The following is a 6,167-nucleotide window of genomic DNA, read 5'->3' as shown; positions in this document are numbered from 1 at the left end:
CGGTAGCAGTGGATGTGAAGGCAGCCAAAGCTGCAACTCAAGCCAATGGGTTTTGAAGAGTTGCAGAGAAAGACTCACAAAAAGTGGCTTGTTCAGAGCTCGCTGCAGTTTGCAAGTCCCGGAGGAGCCCTGACATTCACCCTAGAGCCAGAACACTAATGTAGGTGCCTTGCTAACTGTCAGTTTACCTAAATTTCACTCTCTCTTCTTCAGCCTTCCCTGTACTCGTGCGGGGGAAACATCGTTGTTCCACGTGATTTTGTTCCCAGGTTGCAAACGGGCATTACATAGGGAAGGAAAACATGCAATCAAATCTGGACCTTTTGGGAGCCACCTGCAGTCAGCACAGCTACTGTGCAGTTACTGTGAGACGGCAGAGCAGCCGGTCTAAAAACCTCAGATGTGGCTTTTTCCTCCACAAGCTTTATACCCAAGTGAGTAAGCCCCAGTTTTGCAAGTGTTCCCCCAGGAAGACTTCCAGCGCCTCTCAGCCCCAAGCAGGTCTCACCTCTGACGCGAGAGCAGCCGTCCCAGAGCTGGCCTACCAAGGGATTCGTTCAAGTAGTGACAACTAGTACTAGGCACGCACAGCTACAATCTCATAGCTACCACAATACCTGTGGTAAGTCTTTAATTAGCAATGTAGGAGTGCATCTTCTTCTTTTCCTTTTTTTAAATTGAGAATACATTGATGTAAAGCAAGATAGATACTGGTATGTGAATGGAAGGTCTGGCTTCCATGTATTTGTGAACTCAGTTTCTGGGCAAACCCTTGTAGGCTTCTGCATATAAAGAACCTAGTTTGTGCTTTCAGATGAAGGAGAGGTTCCTAAAGCAGAAAAAAAAAAACCCACAATTTTCTACAGCATTCAGCACAATGTGATTTGCGAGAACTGGGTGCTAAATGGACAGCAAACACTCATTGCAAGGATTGAGAGAAAACTCTGAGGCGGGTATAAACATGAAGGAACATCGACATTTCTGTTGCAAGTGTGAAAAGAGAAATATTACAGCCAAAAACTCATGTTTTATTATGCATTTTACTTCACCAGATCCTAGCCTGAGACACACAATACCACGTTATCGTTAACTGTTATAAGCACATCAAATTAAGGCATCAAGGCCGTGGATTAGGCCTTAGACACTGTACTCTACACTTACTTCCTCCTGTTGATGTAGATAGAGTTTGTAAGGCATATTTAAATATGCTTAAGGCAAAAGAGTCATAATGAGCATGCGATCCTGGAACAAGAGATATGTTAGCCCAGTCAGGGCGCCCTCATCATTAAGGTAACCCTGGATCTTCATGTTTTACCCTGTGGCTAGTCAACAATGCAGTACGTAAAGGGTTACGACAGTAGAGACTTCAGATCCAGCTTTCAGCTAAAGCAGAGACTCGTGGTCGCACTTAAACACTTTCTCTGACCCACTCAACCTTTAAGTATTTCCCAGGGGAAGTTCCACCAGTATCCCACAGCATGATGGCTAGGACAGTCCCCTGAAGATGCAGTTTTGAGTACCAGGAACAGGTCTCCAGCCCAACTCTACCATACACTTGGTTTTGTAATCAACCTACCGGATGAAAACTGGGGAGAAAGGAAAGCACTTGCCACCCTCTTTCACCACCAGTGGCTTATGCAGATTCGTACGCTCATTTGCTACGAACATTCAAAACTCATAAGGCCCATCAGCCCTTCAGATAACTCTGCCAGGTAGAAACCTGGTTTCTAATCCAGTTAGATTAGGACTAAGTGATAGGTGTAGGCATGATTTAACAGTTTAGCTACTCAGGTCCCTAAAGGCAGGGGCATTGCCAAGAAACAAAAATGTAAGCGTTCAGGCAACTTTAACATAGAAGCACAGAAACCTAGAGAGAGGGCTTGACAGCTAAACAGTGTTTAAGCAAAAGTTGCTGGAGGCAGGCAAAATTTAAGTTTATAAGCCTTTTTGAGGATCTAACTGTAATTGTTCACCTAGGTTACAGGAGAAAAACAACTGTTCTGGATCAGGTAATCACACACAGATTTCTTGAACCCCAGGCAAAACAGCCAATAGTGGCACTAACTGGAGAAGAAACTTACAGGAGGCCGTAGGAGCCTGTCGAAGTTCTCTGTCCCTTTTGGGCTAGGTCAGAGCAGCAGCTTTAGCGCTAGAGTGCTAGAGAGCAGAGCCCGCGGCACCCGCACCAGAGAGAGCCTCACCACCACAGGCTGCACCTCCGGGGCGGGATGGGGGGGGAACAGGTCCTGATGGACTTCCTGACACATTCAAGAAGCTTCTAACCAATCAAGGCTCAGCCTCGGAGCCCTTTCCTACTCTGGAACGCTGTCCCGACCACCTTCTCTGCCTCAAGGCCCGTTGGATCTGGTTTTTACCAGTGCGCCTGCCCAGAGCCCGTCTGTGGGGTAAAGCGCTCAGAAGGGAAAGAAACACTCCTAATAACCCCAAGTCAAAGCTGCCTTTTAAATCCATCTAAATAATGCCTCTAAAACCCACCAGTGGGGTAGTAAAAAGCAAGGTGTCCACCTGACCACCCACCCAAGCTTGAACCAACCTAAGTGTTGGTAGTCCCTATGCAGGAACCTGGACTGGGTGGGAGAAGCTAACACCGTGTAGAAGGAGACAATATCCCCCAGTACGATCACGATCTTCCAGAAGGGTCTGGGAAGTTCGTGCTCTTACGCAGCTGTACCCACTTAAAACTCTCAGATAATCCCAAGGAGGGAGGGCAATGCCTGCAGGGAGTGGTGCCACTAGGACTCCTTATGGGAACCTGTGTGCCCATTAACTGTCGAGCTCCCGGCTCGTGCGTCCACGGTGGGCAGTATGAAATTTGCCTGATTCCCACTACCGCTATGGCGACTATTACCATTGGGGTAATAGTTGCCCAAGTATTTCCTGAAAAATTTGCAGTTTTTACCTCTGAAGTACGTGGATTTTACATGAAGATTCGATGGGACAATGTGAATGTTAGTAAGGTATATTCAGATTGCTCACAGTGGAAACTACCCATATATGATTAGTGGCTGAAGCCACATTGCAAAAGGCGCAGAGTTAGGGATCTTTCCCCATATTGGGAGCTGCTGGATTGGGCACAGGAGTGTGGAATTGCATGGGCATAGAATTCGTTAATACTAGTGTCTAGAGGAGAGCAATTAAGCAAGCAAGATATAATGAGTCAGACCACGGCTGTGGTAAAGGGAATGGACACAACTAGGAAAGCCCTGGCAATTAGTCTAAAAACTTGGAAAAAGCTCCAGCAGATTTTGAAGGAGATGTATCCCGATGGTCGCGATTCTCTGTCCAACATCAGCAGTGCCATTGCTTGTGTTACCATGAGCTACAGCGCTCTGTAGGTTCGAAACAGCGTCTGCAGCAAGGCTCGTGCCTCCCAGGCCCCAAAGGCCCTCCCAGCCTCCTCGGCGCTGGCCGTGCCTGAGCGTGGCTGGGATTTGGTTCGACCCCCTTCCTTGCACAAGCTGCCTCTTAGCACCTGTGACAGGCTGTGGCCGAGGCGCAAGGCCCTGCTGTGTCAGGCAGCAGCCCTGCAGCGCGGTTGCTGCACAGAGGTGCAGGCTCCAGCAGGAGGGAGCAGGTCCCCTTGGGGCTGGCATGGCAGGGCTCGGGCAGAGGATCCCGGAGGTGCCCATGGAGCGGCAGGCTGGCCCGCACCCAGCCTGCGGACAGGCACGCCTGAGCACAGCGAGCAGTGGGGCTGGAGGGAGAGGCAGGCAGCGGGGTCGAGACCCTCAGGGAGAGCAGGAGGGCGGTGGGGAAGGGGAGGTGGGATGAAACAGCCAGCCCTGGGCTCTGCCAACAAGGGGTAATTTGTTCCTGGCCCTGGGGATTTTCTCTTGGTAGAGCTGACTCGGTGAGTGTGCCAGGGCCCACGCAGCCCTGCTGAGCTCTGCACTGAGAGGCAGAGGGCAGCTCTGGGCTGAGCTGAGCCTGGCCACGCTTCGCTATGAGTTTCCCTTGGAAACGGGGCTGAGATTTGGGGTGCTTCAGGGGCCCCTTGTGCCACTACAATTGCCTCCATCACGTGTCTCCTTCTCACCAGGAGCCCACAGCGATGCAGTGCAGCCAGTCCCTGGCTTTGTCCCACCAAAGGGACAGGCTGCCTCTGCCCAGGATGGGAGCCAGCAGGGCAGAGCCCATGACAGCGGTCTTCAAAGACAGAGCAGGAGGTGGCAGCAGGGACTAGAATCCGGGCAGTGCCACAGGATGAGCAAGGGAGCTTAAGTGAGGGGGAAGAAGCAGCGGGGGAGCGGTGCTTTTAGAATGGAGGCACCTGGAGAGAAATCCCTCTGTCCACACGATCTGGTCAGCCGAGGTTCCTACATCTAATGGTGCCCTACTTGCCCAGCAGCAGGGCCAGGGGTGCTGCCAGAGAGGCAGCCAGCGACTTGCAGCACGCAGTGCCCACGGGAGCTGTGCCACCAGCTTTGCCCTCGGCCAGAGCCTCTCAAGATGAGGAGAACAGCGCGCCCCTCACTCCAGCAAGTAACACCGGCAGCTTTGCGCTTGGCTGGGGGCCTATTGGGATGGGGAAAGCAGTCTGCCTCTTTCCCTGTCAGTGCCGAAAGTCAAAGCAGCCCCCATTTGCCATATGCCCGGCAGGCTCCATTCACCCCCCTGCCCAGTGAGGCCCCCAGCCCAGCCCTGCTGTTGTGGCCCACCACAAGCATTGTCCCACTGGTGAGCCAGCCACAGGCGCCTTCCCTTGGGAAACTTCCCCAGGCCCTGGAGAATTCCCCCGCTCATCCTGGGGCACCAGTGTCCTGAGCATTAGAGCTAATGGCACACAGGTGATTTTTGGCTTTCCCTGTGCAGTTTGCATCTGAGTACAACCATGATGCAAATTCATCCTCAACCTTCAGAGCCATGTCAGGGGCTGACCCATGTCTGAGGCTGACCTAGGCACATACCCCAGTTTACAGCCATTCTGGGGCTGTTACTTTGTGTCAGGGTGATGATCTCCAGGGACCGAGCTGCAGAGAAACCCGGTCAGTTGTTCAGAGTCACAGAGCAGCCAGCTGGGAAGGGGCTTTGGCAGGTCCGTGATCTGACCTCCTGCTGCAACTAAGGCCAACTAGAGCAGGTTTCCCAGGGCCTGGTTGCCATCACGGTGTGACTGTCTCCATGGATTCCCCTACAACTCTGGGCCATTGGTCCAGTGCTGGACCACACTTAGGCTACAGAGTTTTTTCCTATCTCTGATGGGAATTTCCTCCTGGTGCAACTTGCGCTGTTGCCGCTCGTCCTGTTCCCAGACACCTCTTGGAAGGGTCTGGCTCAATCTGCTCTCCACCTTCCTGTTAGGCAGATGCAGTCAGCAGTCTGATCCCCCTGTGCCTTTTCTTTTCCCAGCTGAACAGCCCCAGCGCTCTCGGCCTCTCCTTGCATTGCCTGTGCTCCAGGTCCCTACCAGCTCCCAGCCTGCCCCTTGCACATCCAGGCAAGGAAGGACACGCAGTCTCCTGAGAGACGTCATGCAGTGGTGCACCCAAGCCCTGCAGTGCTGCCTGCAGCACAGTGCCCGGGCTGTCGGCAGAGAGGAGATGCACTCCAGGGTGGGGGAAATGAAGCTCTGTGTTTTATTTTCTTTGTAGCATATCCTGCACTGTGGAAGTGTTAGTAGGAAGTCACTGAGATGGTCCAGACCTGCACCCAACTCCACTTTCACCATGAAAGCTCATAGCAAACGGGGCAGAGGAATGTCTTCTCCAGTGCCTGTGCCCTGGTGGGGAGCTTTTCTGGCCCTGCCAGGGCGGCGTGTGCAGCAGGTGCTGGGTGCCTGTTCCTGAGGAGAGGGTAAAGCAGCAGGTACAGAGCAGCTCCAGAACCCTGTGCATGGTTTTCAGTGTACCCAGATCTCTCCATTTGGTGTTTGGTATCCCCAGCTTCCCATTGTGTACCCCCACCTGCCAATAGCTCCATTTTACATTTAAGCCTCCCCAGAGCTTCCGTGTGCCTTTTGGTGACCCCAGAAGCCTCCTTGTGCCTTTCAAAGCAAGAGCAAATTTCTGGCTGGTGCTTTCCTTCGTTGAGGGCCCGGTGCGCCCAAGTCCCACGGTGCTGCCTGTGGCACAATGCTGGGCTGTGGGCAGAGGAGACGCACTGCTTGCATTGGTTGTGCAAGCAGCAAGGATCTGCAGCCATGGCCT

Source organism: Struthio camelus, chromosome 3 (genome assembly GCF_040807025.1).
Source record: "Struthio camelus isolate bStrCam1 chromosome 3, bStrCam1.hap1, whole genome shotgun sequence".
NCBI classification, from domain to species: domain Eukaryota; kingdom Metazoa; phylum Chordata; class Aves; order Struthioniformes; family Struthionidae; genus Struthio; species Struthio camelus.
This window is presented reverse-complemented; position numbering follows the sequence as displayed.